This window comes from Mchenga conophoros, linkage group LG22, assembly GCF_057382185.1.
Source record: "Mchenga conophoros isolate Kocher_MC1m ecotype Shallow Benthic linkage group LG22, M_conophoros_male_GT1.1, whole genome shotgun sequence".
In the NCBI taxonomy this organism is placed as follows: domain Eukaryota; kingdom Metazoa; phylum Chordata; class Actinopteri; order Cichliformes; family Cichlidae; genus Mchenga; species Mchenga conophoros.
This window is the reverse complement of record NC_140546.1, coordinates 3,975,970-3,995,114: the sequence shown is the minus strand read 5'-3', so window position 1 is coordinate 3,995,114 and position 19,145 is coordinate 3,975,970.

Here is a 19,145-nt window from a genome sequence, read left to right as displayed (position 1 = left end):
AGGAGTTTGATTCTCTGGACTTTACCTGTGAAGCAGCAGCAGAGGAGAGTCCAGATGAGGACGCAGATCAAAGTCATGTTTTTGATGAGGAGGATTTCTGTGGCTTCTGTTGTGATGAAGGACAGCTGTCAGTCATCCAGTGTTCAACTCTCAGGACTATAAACTCTCCCAGAGCACTGGAGCATGGTGCTGCTGATGCAAAGTGCCTCTATGGAAATGAACTGACTCCAGCAGGACTGCATAATTAGTCTTTGCAATGTGAATTCACAGGTTTTCAACATGTTTTGAGATGTAATTGGGTTGGTAGCTTTTTATTATTCTATTTATTACTTTATCCAGGACCTTTAAGCCTTCTCCTGATACACAATCTGGTAATGTGGATTAAAAGCAGAATTAAACATTCATTCAGCTACTGCTATAAAAGTGATCAATGACACCATTGAGGCAATGAACCTTTTGGTGTGACTTTTTTCCTAGACTGACTCCAACACAGACTTGGACCAGTCTCATAATGCTGTTTAATAATGGATCAATCAAATTAACATACCACTGAATAAAGGTCTCAAAGTCAGTTTTCTAAAATCTGGAATGTGTTTGAACAGACTGCCACAAGGATACGTCTTTGTTTTTTAAAGCCAGTTCATGGACAGATAAGACCTGTTAATTAAACAGATCATTGATTGATTTTAAGTAAAATAATTGCATGTATTGATAATTAATTACTCTCCATATGAGGTCCAAAGAGATCATCACCACAGGAAATAACAAAATAAACATAAGAGCAGAAACTTTAGGACTGTCCGAATCAACCACCTGGTTCATTCGTAAAAGGAACAAATGCATTGGACAGCACGATACTAAAAAGGCCTGAAAAACCACAGAAGAAAACTAAAACTGATAATGACAGAATGCTTAGTTAAGAAAAAAAAACATTCCCTTGGAAAACTTGGATGCAGTTCGCCTTGGTCGCTCAGCACTCAGTGACGCTGACACTGCTTTGCACCTAACAGCTTCAAGGCCAGGGTCCTCAGTTCCCCCTTGGGACCTGGACCTTGTCCTTGGCGCCCTCCATTTGAGCCCCTGGAAAGTGCTGAGTTGAAGTGGCTATCGCTTAAGACTGCCTTCTTTCTGGCCCTAACTTCCACCAGATGAATTAGTGAGCTGGAGGTGCTGTCGGTCCACAGTGACTGTTGTAGGTGGCTGCCAGATGGGAAGGGGGTGGTCCTCCGGCCCAACCCTGCCTTCTTGAAGAAAGCCCTCTCGGACTTCCACCTCTCTCATTCAGTTGAGCTGCACTCAGCTCCCACTGAAGGTTTGGACTAAGAGGCTGCTGGCTCTGTGGCCCGTCCGAGCTGTGGCACTGTATGTTGCATGTACCCACTCGATTCGGACAACGGACCAGCTGTTAGTTTCATTCCATCCCGGGATTCTGGGAAGCCCCCAGTCCAAGTCATCAGCTGTGTCAGCCTGACTGTACTGAGAGTAATTAATAGTAATTAATACTGTTGGATTTGAAGGTAAAATCCACAGACTGAACTTGTGGCCTTCACGTTTCTACCCCTCTTATGATCGAAAATCATGTGGGTCATATGTGTGTGTGTTTATTTGGGTGACTCTGTCATGGTCCTGGGTCATGTGACCCAGTATTCTGAGTTTCTTGATGTTTTCTTATTCCTTTCAGTCTAGTTTCATTTCAGTTTATCGAGTTACATTCTGTCACGCCTGGGTTACACTTTTAATTCATGATTTTTAAAGCTCCCCATTTGTCTCATCCCTGTGTGAAGTTTTCTGTGTTAAGTCTTCGTGTGTTTATCTGTCATGTTTCATGTCCAAGTTTTCTTTGTTTGTCTACTTCCAGTCATGTCTGGGTCTCGTTATGTTTCCCGTTTTATTTTGAAGGATCCTTGTGTTTTGTGTTTATTGTATTTAGCTTCACGTCCCCTGTCCTGTCATTATGTTAATTGTTGTCAGCTGTTTCCCATGTGATTCCGCTTCCCCTGATCATTCCTTATGTGTACTTAATCCGTGTGTTTCTGCTCAGTCGGTGTCAGATGGTCTGTTAACCTCACCACAGTATTCATGGGTTTACCTCATTGTTTCGCTGTGTGTCCTAGTTTACTCAGTGTTCATAGTTTTGTTGTAGTTCTTTCACTGAGTGTCACGGCCTTCTGTTAACACAGTGTTCATCGTCTCCTTAGTTTCCCTAGTTTGATGTTTTTTCTTCTGCAATAAAGGCTCGCTTTATTTTTGAAACTACGTTTTGTCTCCACCGTGTCTGCATCTGGGTCTACCTCATTCTTCACACCGGCGCACCCCGCCGTGACAGACTCTTCCCATCAGAGGATGTATGTGTGGGTGTTTCTCTCTCGTCCCTCACAGGTGCCTGCTGAGTGGTTGGGTTGACTGATTCCTGTTCCCAAACTGTGTACAGAAATCTGTACATTACAGAGAGTGCAAGCATGCACATTTTTTGTTTTCGTCAGCCAAAAAGTTTACTGATCTTTGAGAAAATTATGTAACTTTAATAACTATATGTTCTAACTAGGGACCGAAAGTGCTTAAAATCTCAGAGAAGCGGTGTAGGTGAGGTAGAAAGTCATTAGGATTACATGTTACATATCACACATTGTCTCACTTTGTCTTAGATAAGTGTGTGTGTGTGCGTGTGCGTGCGTGTGTGTGTGTGTGTGTGTGTGTGTGTGTGTGTGTGTGTGTGTGTGTGTGTGTGTGTGTGTGTGTGTCCTCAGTGAACTGTATCAGTCTCTGCAGTATCTTCCAGCTGCAGCAGTCACTTCAGTTTCTGTTCAGTCTGACTGAGGGAGGTTTTTGTACGACTGTTTTTCACTGTGTGAACACATACTGACTGTTAGGATAGTGAAAACTCTGACAGTAATAAACTGCTGCATCTTCAGCCTGGACTCCACTGATGGTCAGAGTGAAGTCAGAGTTTGATCCACTGCCTGTAAAACGAGCTGGAATCCCTGATATTCTCTCATGAGCACGCCTAATGAGCAGTTTAGGAACGTCTCCATCACCTTGTTGGTACCAGGCTAAATAGTGATAGTTGCTATAAACATGAACATTCTGACTGGTCGTACACTTGATGCTCACAGTTGCTCCCACAGCAGAGCTCACTGCTCCAGGCTGAGTCACTGTGATCTGTCCTCTGGACTCTGAGGACACAGAGACAAAAACATAAAGCAGCTTCATGGTTTTGTGGGCTTCATTTCAGAGGGACAGATGTTGATAGAGGAGAGGAGTTTGATTCTCTGGACTTTACCTGTGAAGCAGCAGCAGAGGAGAGTCCAGATGAGGACGCAGATCAAAGTCATGTTTTTGATGAGGAGGATTTCTGTGGCTTCTGTTGTGATGAAGGACAGCTGTCAGTCATCCAGTGTTCAACTCTCAGGACTATAAACTCTCCCAGAGCACTGGAGCATGGTGCTGCTGATGCAAAGTGCCTCTCTATGGAAATCATCTGACTGAAAACAACAAGTAGTTGGATCAAATAGTCGATGCTGTTTATCAGTTAATCAGTCAGTTTATGAAAATGTTTTCTTTCTTGTGTTTTAGGACACATCCAGACATTGATGGATGTGTGGGATTTTTAAATTTGGGTATTTTCTGCAATCTTTTACAAAAACATGTTCATTGACTGAGAGAGGCAAGAAAATGTTTCATGATCAAACCAGAGCAGTACTTTGTGATATAACCCCAAGTGTTGCCAAATGCCAACAAAACATGCAAACAATGTCTGAAGATAAAGGCTCAGACATTCGTCCTTGTAAGACAAAATCTGATTTCCTCTTGTTCACTTAAAAAAGAAGAAGAAAAGAAATGTTGTACTTGTCTACTCAAACACATGAACAGAGTTTCAGAGAATCTTCACCCTGAAAGAGGTTTTAGAAACCTACCTGTCAGCAAATCAAAGAACCGCTTACATGTAAGCAACAGGACAGAATAGAAAAGATTTCCCCCTAAAAAGAACCTGCACATTTGAACATGGCGTCAAAAATGAAAGACATTAAAAAAAATCAGAGGAAAGGTACAATTTGCAAAACCTATTTTAGAGTTTTGTAAAACTCAGTACAAAAAAACTTGCAGTGATTCACATTGATGCATGATGCTGACCACAGGATGCAAAAGTTAAACATGCCCACAGCGCAGAATCATTCATCTCTGTTTTAATTTGATATTTTTATAACAGGACAACCTGTGAGGCTGGAAAGACTTCGGTTTCATGCCCTGAACAGGTCACTTTCTGTTTTGTGATGTAGTGTCTGCAGTGTTGGGAAGGTTACTTTTAAAATGTATTCCACTACAGATTACAGATTACATGCCCCAAAATGTATTTTGTAACGTATTCTGAATACTTTGGATTACTTAATATATGATCATGCTTTTTACAACTACATGAATGTACTATTGCTGTTTGATTTATTACTGTTACTGAAGGCTACTTGCCGTACCAATAACAACTCGATTTTTACATCTTAATATAAATGAGTAACAGTAGGTGGACATTAGGTAAGGCTGCACTTTTTGCAGTGATCTGCAAACGCATATATAAAACAGGTCCGCGGCTCCAAACCGTAGTAAAGGGACCTCTGGCTAATCCTTCGGGTTCGTGTCGGGCTCGTAGCTGAAAACTAGCTTTACTTTGTTGTCTGGGTCAAGTTTGTAAGAGACAGAGAGAGGCGTTGAAAGGCTGCTCCAGCAGAACTTATTGTTTCGGAGGAAAACACGAACACAGTGTCCAGTAACAGCTTACTTCCAGCTGGGCTCGTCAGGCTCTCTGTTTGGCTGCTGTGGTTATTAGTATATTTACATGCTTCCAGCTCCCGTTTCTGCTCAGTGACAGCTCCTACTTTTTCTCCCTCTTCGCACTCACAGACACATAACAGGTACAGCAGTCCATTCTCCCTGCAGCGCGGACTACACTGCCCATGAGGCTGCATTCTTTAGGGCGATGCCTGTAACACTCTGCCTGTTGCCTTCATATTAAATCATTTTTTGAATAATAATTTTTAAATATTTTTAAATATTTCTTCACGTCATAATGCTGGCAGCAAGTAGAGATGACATGGGCCGCAAGATTGAGACACAGACATTAGAGCCTCTTAATGTTTTCTTTGAGTTTCAATCAGCGTGGAATTACCATAGAGAGTGCACAGCCTAACATATGAAACAGGAGAAGACGTGTAATCCATTTATTTCAACAAAGTAATTGTAATCTGAATTGATGTGATTAGCAGAGTAATCCAAAGAGTGGGAATGTGCTGGAAATATCTTTTATTTTATGAATTTGTCACATGTTTTAGTAATATCACTTTTGGGTCACTTCAAGGTTCACATGTGGGGAAGCATTCAGCTTTTACTCTATTGCACAAAGTCAGGCATCGTGAGAAAGTTGGTGACACCCAGAGGGGGAGAATTCAACAGGTGGTGAAGTCTTTTGTTAATCAGGTCTTTGAGGATGTGGGGAAGAGGCAAGGAGCAGTCTCTATGTGACACTGGAAGAGGAGATAAAGTTGTAAACTCTCTCCCTCTCTTGGAGGGGTCAAGGGTGTGACAACAGCTGTGGAAATGCCTTCTGTTTGACTGTATTTAAAGAGGGCTGCTATTCATCTTTAGACACACGCATCAGTGCCCCACTGAATGTCGTCTCTCCCTCAACTGCTTGGGAATTAAAAAGGTGTTGGCTCATCGTGTCTGCAGACTTTGTTGATTATATTTCCATGACATTATTCTGCAGTGACAAAGTGAGATATGTCACAACAAAGGAGCGAAAACTGAAAAAGTGTTTGTTTACATTGTTGAGTTAACACCGAATATAAAAGCTTCAGTGCTCTTTGGTACGGATTCTCCAGGTTTCTTTTATTTAAAAGTTTTATAATTACGATTTTGATTATGTCCCCACATTCAGTGTCAATGATGGTGATGATACTGGAGGATAAACGTGAGCTCTAACACATCTGCTCAAATTTACACAGCTTTCACATCACTTCATTGTAGGGGTCGAGTTTTTCTTTATTTGTTACCTGTATATGAATCTACAGTGTTCAGTTGAGTCACATTCCAAATATGCTGTGAAAAACTCTTTTTAAACGAGTCGTGCTGGCGTCAGTCAGATGATTTCCATAGAGAGGCACTTTGCATCAGCAGCACCATGCTCCAGTGCTCTGGGAGAGTTTATAGTCCTGAGAGTTGAACACTGGATGACTGACAGCTGTCCTTCATCACAACAGAAGCCACAGAAATCCTCCTCATCAAAAACATGACTTTGATCTGCGTCCTCATCTGGACTCTCCTCTGCTGCTGCTTCACAGGTAAAGTCCAGAGAATCAAACTCCTCTCCTCTATCAACATCTGTCCCTCTGAAATGAAGCCCACAAAACCATGAAGCTGCTTTATGTTTTTGTCTCTGTGTCCTCAGAGTCCAGAGGACAGATCACAGTGACTCAGCCTGGAGCAGTGAGCTCTGCTGTGGGAGCAACTGTGAGCATCAAGTGTACGACCAGTCAGAATGTTTATAACAACAACCATTTAGCCTGGTACCAACAGAAAGATGGAGGAGTTCCTAAACCGCTCATTTACCTTGCTAGCACTCGATATTCAGGGATTCCAGATCGTTTTACAGGCAGTGGATCAAACTCTGACTTCACTCTGACCATCAGTGGAGTCCAGGCTGAAGATGCAGCAGTTTATTACTGTATGTGTTGGCACTATCCTAACAGTCTGTGGGTGAGCACACAGTGAAAAACAGTCGTACAAAAACCTCCCTCAGTCAGACTGAACAGAAACTGAAGTGACTGCTGCAGCTGGAAGATACTGCAGAGACTGATACAGTTCACTGAGGACACACACACACACACACACACACATACACACACACACACACACACACACACACACACACACACACACACACACACACACACACACACACACACACACACTAGTACAGGTCCTCCATCTTTCTTTCACCCAAAAAGGGTTTAATTTGTGAGAGTAAACTTGTGCAGTGTAAATAGTCAAACAGTAAAATGTAAACCTTGCAGCAGTTAAGGAGTGAAAGGCCATTTTTGTTGAAACACTTGTTTCCTGGTTAAGAGCATTGCTTAGAAACTCGTCTTTGGTTTACTTTTCATTTTCTGTTTGGGAAGATTGGGGAACATAAGGACCTATTTTCTTGTTTTGGCATTGCTCACATCCAAAACAAATAAACTCCTCTATACCAAAACGAACCTTCTTATCAACTCACATTGTTGTGCAAATAAAGTCATCCTGTTTTTATTAAGCTGTATATTTTCAAACTTGAACATTGTTAAAATGATTTGGTCGATGTTTCATCTTTCACTTTGTTATTCTCCTGGTCTTTCATTTGTTCAACTGTGATGCTAAAGTTCAAAAAACAAATCCCAGAATTGTTTTCAGTTAAGCTAAGCAGTGGCTTCATGTTCTAATTATCTTTAACATTACAGGGCTCTAGAATAACTTTTTGCCTTGGTTGCACTGGTGCGCCACTTTTTCAACCGCATCGCTTAACACCGCGGTTTTACATGTGCCCTTTTTTGGGGGGAAATTGCTGTCCATACAGACAATATTGACTTGTAAATGATTAACTAACAATCTTGTTCTTGTGCTTAAAGTGCTTTGGCACTCTTTGGCCATAAGAATGCAGAGATGGAACCGAGTGTTATGGCACGCCGTCTTTCTCTCGGTTCTGCAATGTTTGTGTATTATGTTCTTAGTGGTGTCCCTGCTAGCTTTGAAAACCCACTCCCTGTTGGTGTATGAGCGACAGACGCTTTTTAACATCCGTGACTCACTGCTGATGCTCCACAGTGTTAGCGAGCGATCTGGAGGAATCCCGCCGCCTCTGGCATCGGTGCCGGAGGAGCAGCTTCGCCGCGATCGCTGCTCTGCGCTTCCACAGGCCCCGCTGGTTTAGAAACTTATTCCTGTTAACGACAAGGAAGCAAGATGAACAGCAATTTTACTTGCTAGCAAGGCAGGCTGGTTGGAACCAGGCTCTTGGAGCTAAACGCTCCTCACCTGTCTGCTAGCCAGCATCAAATAAACAGCCTTCCTTGCAGCTTTTTATTCTGAGAACACAAACACCACTCGTTGTAAAACCCCCCTATGGTCACAAAGGGTTAAAACACTGCGTGTGTGTGTGTGTGTGTGTGTGTGTGTGTGTGTGTGTGTGTGTGTGTGTGTGAGTATGTGTGTTTGTGTGTATGTGAGTGTGTATGCTTGTTTGGTGGTGCGTTTGTGTGACCTCCTGCTTATCAAAAGGGTCATAAAAGCAGGAAGCTTACTAACCAAGAAAACAGAACCCTCACATAGGATGTCCCTATAATGAAACACTACAGCCTCCCCCACCAACAAACAGGCTGGAGAGGTGGTCAGAGACAAAGGAATGTCTTTGACCATGCTGCTTGAACTAAGTCTTACACATTTAAGTAACACAATGACAACATTTAACAATTTGACTCCAACAGTCCCCCCTTTTTGTCAACTTTGTACATAAATTTCCACTTATGCACCCTTGTGTTTGACAGTTCAGTATAGGCTTCATTCACACACAGCTCCTCACATCATTCACTTCCTACTGCTGCAAAAGTTCACAGTTAATACATGTACGAAACGTGCTTAACAATTGTCCTACTTCTCATTCATCTCACACACAGTAAACTACATCCTGCAAGGAAACAAATGAATGTCAACAGTCAAAAACAAGAATCAACGTTCTCAAAAGAATATGCACTACAATCCAAATGTATGCAGACATAGGCATTCAAACACATCCGTTGGTTTTTGGTTTGTCCATGTGGCTTCCAGCTATCTTCAAAGCTGTAGCCTGGTCAACACTCCTCTTTATGACCCCTTTCAAACCCCCAAATCTTCTCACTGTAGACACCCTGTGGGGTGATCGAGTCACCTGGTGAATCATCTGCATTTACAACTCCTCTCCTTTCCTGTTGTCACTGCAGAAAAAGTTTTTTAAAGGAAATTGGATCAAGTTGTTTATGATCTTCTCCCCCATTTTTGAGTCATGTCCACCCATGGCTCAAAACTCCAACCAACTTATATAAGTGTACATGATGTAAATGTAAACAAAAGAAAGCCCCTTTGACTGTCTGGCTTTTTCTTCATAATGATAGCCATATTAGGACACATAAAGGCAATGGTTATATATCTATATATTTTAGCACAAATGACAATATAAAAAATATCAATCCTAACAATGTCCATGTGTAAAAGTAACTGAGAATAAAAAACAGAAACATGAAGGAGATATTCCTGGCCTGGCTTTTTATAGCAGATAATCTTAAAACTATTTTGCAATTTTGCATAATTTTAAAAAGTTTACATTTCTTCAGTATTGAACAGCAGAAAATAGGCTTTCTTGTCCGAGGTCATTGACGTAAAAGAAAAAAAGAAAAAAACACAGAGGCTGACAGCGCTGTAAACAACGGTAGACTGGTGGGTAATAAGCAAAGGAATAATGCAGAAAACAGAGATTTGAGACGGGAAACTGTTCTTGAATACAGAGAGAGAGAGAGCTGTGCATGAAGTGTGATTTTTATCTTGGTGGAAACAAAACAGTAAAGTAAGAGGGAATTCATGACGATGTTTATCAGATGTGAATAGTTTGTTGCTTCTTTTGCTGCTGGTTCAGTCAATTTTGCTTGGAGAGAGACAAAACTTGCAGCTCAGAATCAGCACAAAAAAGACGTAAACAGCGCGGACCCGACGCATCAGAATCAGTGAGCTGTCGGCTTTCAGCCCGATGGCGTGTCCGTCTACGTGCCGTCGTGTGAGAAAGCAGAGAAAGCTGATTCTGATGCGTCGGGTCCCTCTGTGTGTTTACGCTGTGTGTCTTTGTGTGGAATCCGTTTACCTGCTCTCATTTACTGTTTGGTGGTTGATAAAATACTTTTGTGATCTTTAACCTGAGATTCCGGCGTTTCTGGGAGAATATATTTATGTTTAAAACTCGATTTAGGATTTAATGAATCAATGTCGCTTTATTCAAGCTACTCACCTCTCTCTATCTGCCTGTACTTTCAAACGTACAGACGGACTACATGAATATCTGAACTACGACCAATCAGAGAGGTCCCACCCCTGATTATCTCTGATTGGTTTAGACCACGATAGGAGCATAATGTGTGTCGGTTGTTGACCACAGGGAGAGTTTCAGAGTTGCAGAGAGTATTTTATTTATTTATTTTTTACTCGAATAGTTGGTCGTACCGCTGCGACTTGAGATTATTTTTAATCGCACTTGCGACCAAATTGGTTGCACTCTACAGCCCTGCATTACATTTAAATTTTCTACCTTACCTTTGCTCCAGTGGTAATTAGAGTGAAAGGACTTGAAAATCAAAGTTTTACTCGTCTCTGTAAAACAAATTATTCATACCACCTTTACTTAACAGGAGCTTTACTGTGATAGTTTTAATACATTCTTCTATATTTAGTATGGTTTTAATATTTTCGTATTTTAAATTACGCAGGATATATGATAAAACAATAATTTACTTGCAAAGAGTTTTAATTTCTACACAAATACTTTCATTATGTGGAAAAAAAGTATTTGAGATGGAATTGTTTTATTTGATCTGAGAACAAAAAGAAATTGTTCATTGTTAATATATTTAGATCATATAAACAATATACAGGTACATTTAGCAAAGAAAGTAAGAGAGAAAAAATACTACAGACGGGCATCTGAGGGTGAGGGGAGCGTGCCAAGCTCCAATCGACAGCACAGTCGAGTTCAATGATGGCATCATGATTCTGTGAGCAGCACATAAACCAGAAGCTAGGGTGGTGATGGGGAATGACCGACGGCAATTTCCTATGAACATCACCTAATGCTGTGTCACTGTGCTAAGCATACTTTGACAATCTGAAGAGGGTCTTCCTTTGTGTCATTGTTGTTGTCATTTGCATCATGACCACTTCTACAAGACTGCTAAAGTGATTCAACAGGTGGGATCATAACAGCAGTAAAACAACTGGATCCAATACCCTTTCCGAGAAAGGTTTTCTGCAGAGATAAAAAGGACAATAGAGGAGTCATAAGTATTCCCCCCACAGGAAGAATGCCTGAAGTGAGGCGATGAGGGTTGATAGAGGCCATAAAAAAGGGCTCTATCATATAATCATATATGCTTAGAGGTATCAATTGTATAATGATAGAGGTCTGATCCTTGGTAGTCTGCAAAGACTATTCCAGAGTGTTCTGGCATGCACACACATCCTAAGGTCATGAGTGAGGTCGTACCTTCTTTATATAGTATGGGAGGACACCTACTCTGTATCTGTTTAAGTATAAGAGCCTTTTGTTTAGGTGGACCGCTGGACTCCTGGCACCAGCTTTTAAGGAGACGTTCACAGGGCCATATCTTGATACACACATACACACACACACATACATACAGTGCCTTGTCTTTGTAACCAAGGGGGTTTTACGAGGGGAGGTACTATTGTATTGTGTGAACTGTTTTCCCAATAGCAAGCGGAGGCCGTCGTTGGGGTCATTTTGTGGTAGACACCGACGAGGCCTCCATTGCAAATAAATCGATCGATCGCTGACTGTCTCGTTTTCTTCATGATGAATTAGTCTCTAAACCAGCGGGGCTTGTGGAAACACAGACCCAACAACACCCAGATAGAAGACTAGTATTAACTAGAAAAATTTGCATTTCCTGCGAAAATGCAGTGTGGATGCTTTAAAGCTGAAGCTGTATGCAAAAACTAGCTGAAAAAGTTGAAAAGTTTCAGAAATTGTAAAAACTTTGCAGAAGCAAAGGAACTTTGCTAAAATGTAATAACTTAGCAGAACTGCAATATCTTAGAGGAAACATAATACTTTAATACAATAGCATAGCAGAACTTAGCAGAAATATTGTAACTTACCAGAAACATGACAACTTCTCAAAAATATAAGAATTTAGGAGAAATAGTATAAGATAACAGAAAGAATATATTTAGCCAAAAATACTTAAACATTACAGAAACACTATGATTTAGAAAAATAGTACAACATAGCAGAAATACTGTGATTTACCAGAGACACTGTGATGAACTATGAATATTGTAATTTTAAATTAATACTATGTTTTAGCACAAATACTATAATTTGGCAGAAATACTATCATTTGGCAGCAATACTATGATTCAGCACAAATACTCTGGTTTAGCACAAATATTATAAGATAGCAGAAATGCTATATTTAGAAAGAAAAATATAATATAGTAGAAATAGTATGATTTAGCAGAAATACTACAATATAGCATAATAACAATGATTTAGAACAAATACTATGATTGAGCAGAATAGTTATAACTTAAGTGAAAATACTGGAAAACTAAAATGACAAGCTGAGAAAAAAACACAACATGGTTAAGCTGTCTCAAAACTAATTATTGTTCAACTGTGGGGAAAAAAAGAAATGCAAATAAATAAATACAGAAATGTAAAGAGAGAGACACACACACAGGGTCTATGCAAGTCAAACAATGAGATGCTGCCCTAAAGAGGGTCTTTCTCTCTCTCTGTCTCTCTCTCTCTGTCTCTGTCTCTCTCTCTCTGTCCCTCTCTCTCTCTGTCTCTCTCTCTCTCACACACACACACACACACACACACACAGGGAGAGAAGCAAGTTTCTAGGTCAGTCAAGCAGCCTGGGAGCTGATAAATTTGAATCCACCAATCAGAGAGGCTGTGTACTTTTCCCGCCAAAACAGGTGCACACACGCAGCACAGAGATAGGATTTTTGTAGTCTATTTCTCATAGTGAGGATTCCCCTCAAACAAATGACCATAATTTCCTAACCGTAGGGGCTAGAACGGTCATTTTTACACCGTTTTGTTCAGAAGAGATGGGGGAATCGTCAAGTGTTGACAATTTATCATTAAAATATGAATTTTTAGAGATATATGACATGGATGACGGGTTGGTTTAGAAGCCACGAAGGCCCCAACATGCAAATTTGAATGCCTCAGCCCACATATATGATTGGCTGGCTGGGAAGCCGTGGAGGCCCTGATATGTAAATTTGAATGTCTCAGGCCTCACAGAGGATTGGCTGCCTGGGGACCTGGCAGTAATATATGGAAATAGTATGATTATAATATACCGTAGGGGCTAGAACGGTCATTCTTACACCGTTTTGTTCAGAAGAGATGGGGGAATCTTAAAGTGTTGACAATTTATCATTAAAATATGAATTATTAAAGATATTTGACTTCTAATGCACCATAACTGAGTAGAGCAAAGCAAAAACTGCCTTGACTTGCCCTCAAACAACGCTTTCTAACTCTAAATCTATTTGGAGTATCAATATCATTCTTTCACCGTAAGAGACAGCAGGCTTTGGTGAACAATCAAGAAATTTTCAGGTATCTGTTGAAATCCATTAAAAAGATATGACGAGAGAAAAAAGTGGTTCATTTCCAGAGTTTGAAATCTGAAGAAATCTGAGCAAAGGACAAATTTCCTACCCTCAAACAAGTCTAACTCATTTCAGAACGGTAATAGGTGAGAAAATAATTCTTGAATTGTGAGCGTCAGGAGTGTCTGAAGATATACTGGGACAAGCCTCATGTCTTAACTTTGCTTTGTTAAGGAGGTATGACGATTCGAATATGCCTCTCATTACAGAAATCAAGCGGTGATTTTGAACAAGCTCTCCATTGACTTTCTATGGAGAGTTTTGCGACTTTGTGTTGGTCTGAGGAGATTTGCCAAAATTCTATAAGTCCCACAACAATGATAGTGACATTTTCGGAAAGCCAGCAAGAATACCTACGTTTTGATGTATAATTTGTGGAAGTTGAGTGAAAATTGAGCAAGTAGCAAGAAGTTGTTCGGACATGAAGAGAAGACTGCAAAACCTTCAGTGGCACACTGGAAGCCAAGTGCATAGCAACCGTAACAACGTATGTATTTTGTGAAAAATCACAATTTTGCAACTGAAAACTTTAAGAGGCATAAAAGTAAAACGGTAAAAGATTTGAAAAAGCTGATTTATACCTGAATAGCCCAATAATTTGAGAACATTTTAAAGTTTGAATGGTTGTTCTATGTGAAAATATGAGGAAGTAGTTAAGTTTCAAAAACAAGCAAATTTTAGCAGAATTGCAGAAGTTTCCCATGCTTAAAGCATCCACACAATAACTGACTGCGAACCTTCACAGATCTATTTTCAAGCTGAGCTCAAAGGTCATAGCCAAGCTTTTTTCAATACACTGCTCAGCTTTCTTTATCATAATCGTACACATCATGGTTTTGGGAGCTTCATTTCAGAGAAATAATTTTTGCAAGATGAGAGATGAGAGCAAAAAATGATGGTATTTGTTGAAGAGATATACAGTGTGTGTGTGTGTGTGTGTGTGCGTGTGTGTGTGTGTGTGTGTCCTCAGTGAACTGTATCAGTCTCTGCAGTATCTTCCAGCTGCAGCAGTCACTTCAGTTTCTGTTCAGTCTGACTGAGGGAGGTTTTTGTACGACTGTTTTTCACTGTGTGAACACCCACTGACTGTTAGGATAGTGAACACTCTGACAGTAATAAACTGCTGCATCTTCAGCCTGGACTCCACTGATGGTCAGAGTGAAGTCAGAGTTTGATCCACTGCCTGTAAAACGAGCTGGAATCCCTGATACTCGAGTGCTAGCAACATAAATGAGCAGTTTAGGAACTCCTCCATCTTTCTGTTGGTACCAGGCTAAATGGTTGTTGTTATAAACATTCTGACTGGTCGTACACTTGATGCTCACAGTTGCTCCCACAGCAGAGCTCACTGCTCCAGGCTGAGTCACTGTGATCTGTCCTCTGGACTCTGAGGACACAGAGACAAAAACATAAAGCAGCTTCATGGTTTTGTGGGCTTCATTTCAGAGGGACAGATGTTGATAGAGGAGAGGAGTTTGATTCTCTGGACTTTACCTGTGAAGCAGCAGCAGAGGAGAGTCCAGATGAGGACGCAGATCAAAGTCATGTTTTTGATGAGGAGGATTTCTGTGGCTTCTGTTGTGATGAAGGACAGCTGTCAGTCACCCAGTGTTCAACTCTCAGGACTATAAACTCTCCCAGAGCACTGGAGCATGGTGCTGCTGATGCAAAGTGCCTCTCTATGGAAATCATCTGACTGACAGAAACATGCAAGTTAGAATAGAATAGCCTTTTTTTGTCACTATAAAGTTGTACAAAGAGATACAGAGAAAATGAGACAAAGACACAAAGTTGCAGGGGGAAAAGTGCCAGAAACACATTATATTAGATTAATATTTCAAACATGACAAAATGCTGATCTTACAGCAGCAAAATGTTTGTATCTCTACAGTTTAAACATTTCTTATGCACAGAGTGGATAGTCAAAAAAATTGAATCATCACAAATACATTATTTTATATTTATTACTATTACTTACTTTTTAGTCTCATTTTATTCTCATTGTCACGGTTTCTGAGGCAAGCTGCATGGTGTTATGAATGAAGGACCCAAGATTCAGGCACAGGCTGTGATGCGAGTGAGCTTTTATTCCAACAGGTGAAAACACACAAAAAAAGTGAGGATGGCGAAGATAGAACTAAGGCTACGTTCACACTGCAGGCGAAAGCTCATCAAATCCGATTTTTTTGACCCTGTCTGCTGACAGATGGAGAGAATAGTCAGACTGTTCCCTGTTTGTGAAGGACTGCTAGGAAAGTTTAACATAACTAACTGTCTGTCCTGAATCAGTCTTATTAGGTAATGTTCAAATAATTTCATCATCCCAGTGTTTTCAGTGTGGGAGAAAGTACTCAGGCCTTCAAGTTACACACTGTGAAAGGCAGCAACAAGTTTAATGTTCAGAAACCTAAAGTATGTAAAAATAAATGTTTGTTTCAGTTCTATGAAGCTTTGAGTATTTTGGATCAGTAGCTGCTGTGTTTGTTGCATCATATTGCTGTACTTGTTTATATGCTCTATATATTCTGAGCTAAGTTGATCTATAGTGTTACATCATATTCTATAAGGATGTTATGTGTTTGTTTACTTTCTGCCCAGTTTGACCCATTTAGCAGAAGTCAGGCTGTTTAAGGCTCTAATATCTATTCTGTATGACTTAAAGCAGTTATGACATGGTCTGATTTTCTCACCCAATAAAGGAATATTTCATATATCAATCTACTCTTCATTCTATCAGACACAGTTTTCACAGCTCGTACATTTTCTTTTTACACATGTATGTAAGCATTGAGCCAAATTTAATAATGCCAACATATTAAACGAACAATATTTGTCTCTTATGTATAATACATCTGTATATACACTTTTGAGTGAAGATTTAAGGTGATAGGAAATATAAATAACTGCAACTTGAATCTTTCAAGTTCAAGCTCACTGCTGTAATATATGTATATATATATACACACACACACACACACACATATATATATATATATATATATATATATATATATATATATATATATATATATATATATATATATATTCCAGTCCTCAGATACTCAACTAATCAAAGTGATGTCATGACAAAAATGAATGACCAACAAGACATTTTTTCTCCTTCATTTCTGTCACACAAAGCTGTATGAAATGTTTCTCGCGGTTAGTATCATGGTTGCTAGGCAACCTGAACAGCGCGACGCAGGCTAGACCGTCCCATTTCACAAGCCTCTCACTTCCGCACTTCTCGTACTCATAGTACGCACCGTAGTGCACGTACTTCAAGCGTGCAGACCCTGAATTGGGACACAGCCACGGGCTTTACACAGAGACCTGACTGAACTGGAACAGAGGGAGCATGGGAACCAAACCTAGGAACTAGAAATCATAGCAAAAGACATAACCAGAATAACCTAAAGCATAAGATAATAATAATTAACACAAAGCACTGGGTCACATGACCCAGGACCATGACACTTATAGCACTAGAATTAAATAATAAGGGAAGGATTCTGGATCAGCATCATGATGAAAACTTGTGGCCGTAGTATATACAGTATTCTGGAGAAGGTATAAAATGTCACCGTATGTGTGTGTGTGTGTTTTATGTGTATGGATTTTTTAAATTATTACGCATCATATATTACTGTCTATTAAACCTGATTTTTTCATCCCCATGATAGAACAGAGAAAACCCAACTCAGGAGTGGTCCAAACATTTATAATTCTTTATTCAATCATCTTCCAGAAGAGAGAGACCCCACACAGCCCAAAAGCCAGTTGCAAAATCTCTAGAAGCCAACAATGTGTCTCATATAGGTGTTATTTTGGTCCTTTCCACGTCACACATAGTTTCGATAAAAACATCTCCTTCTGTGTTACTAGTTCCGCTTTTTCTGTCTGGTTTCCTGTATTTTATTAATATGCCTCTGCAGCTCTGCACTAAACTTCCTGTTTCGTAACTTCCCCTTACTGAAGCCTCGGTTGCTAAGGCGACCTGTCACCCTCTGACCTAATTCTCTCTCACAGCTGGCCTTGCTTTATAAAAGACTTTATTAAAAAGTACAAAAAACAATATAATCAGAAAATAAGCACTAATAACATATATTGATTCTGCAACATGTCCAAACATGTCTTGTAAGGACATGAGGAGGAAACAGTGACAAGGGAGCTGTGTGAGGCTATGAAAGGCAATGGATCCCTCAGCAGCTGGATTAAAAAGAGCACAGGTGTCGCGGGGTCCTCTCCTAAACTTCTCCCGAACAAATGCAGGCGTAGTCAGGAAGCATTCAGTGTGGATAATTTATTCTGCCGGCCTCCCAGGTGCACAAAAGATTATTTACAAAGAAAATAGGAAACTAACTTAAGTCAACACAAAACAAACATCTATATACAAAACACAGTCTGCATGTTACCCTCTCTGTAACATCTCACTGAAAGAACCCAGGTAGGCCCTGACAGCCTTCTTTTATACCCCATGGCCCCTCCCACTAGGCATAATAGTCATCTCTTTATTATTTCTTTCACCAAACAATCTTTCCCCCTCAGCTTATTTCCAGCTGTATTCCTACAATACATATATGTATATACAGACATTTATGGCCAATTCCAGGAAGCCTACAGTGTTTCACAATAACAAAAAAAATAATGCAGTTCACGTGACCTTTCAAGCGCGCGCGAACCCACTATTTGAACCCCGGAACACCATACCATCGGCTTGCATAACCCCCGTATAATCGGCGATCACAGCGAGTCTCCGCGACCGGCTTTATTAAAGGTAAGTGGGAAAATATGTTGGCCACCCTCTGCGCTGCTCAAAATATACCTCTCACCCCTTTTTGTTTATCTGCCCGGTCGACGAAAAGACGCGCAGTAATTGTAGAAACTAATGGTGGTGGTGCGTGTATTCGCCCAGATCAGCTGTCTGCGGCCCGGGATGGTGTAACTCCGTCACATCATCCCCTTCCACCCAGAGGTTGGCGTTGTGCGGCAACCTGGAGAGATAATCTGCCACTACACTGAGCTTGCCTGGTCTGTGACGGATGGTGAATCTGAAAGTCTGCAGTGAAAGGTACCAGCGTGTCAGTCGGCTGTTATGGTCCTTCATGGAATGGATCCAGGTGAGCGCTCGATGATCAGTTTCCAACTCAAACTCCCTTCCAAGTAAATAATACCTGAGTTTCTCCAGTGCCCACTTAATGGCCAAGGCCTCCTTCTCCACCGTTGAGTAGTTGGTCTCCCGTGGTAGCAGCTTGCGGCTTAGGTATAGGACCGGATGCTCTTCTCCAGGGTCCCCTTGGGCCAGCACTGCTCCCAGGCCACTTTTGGAGGCATCCACCTGGACCAGAAATCTCTTCCTGAAGTCTGGGCTCCTGAGAACTGGGGTCGTACACAGGCAGGTTTTCAGCCCTTTGAAGGCTTGTTCACATTCCGCTGTCCATGTGACAGGATTCCGTTGGTCCTTGCTGGTCAAAGCAGTAAGAGGGGCCGCAATAGTTGCAAACTGGGGCACAAATCTTCGGTACCAGCCAACCAGCCCCAGGAAAGACCGGACTTCCTTTTTGGTGCGAGGCCGAGGGCAGTTCTGGATAGCTTCCATTTTATCCATCTGCGGGCGCACCTCACCTCTGCCCACTTGGTAGCCAAGGTAGCGGGTCTCCTGCCGTGCC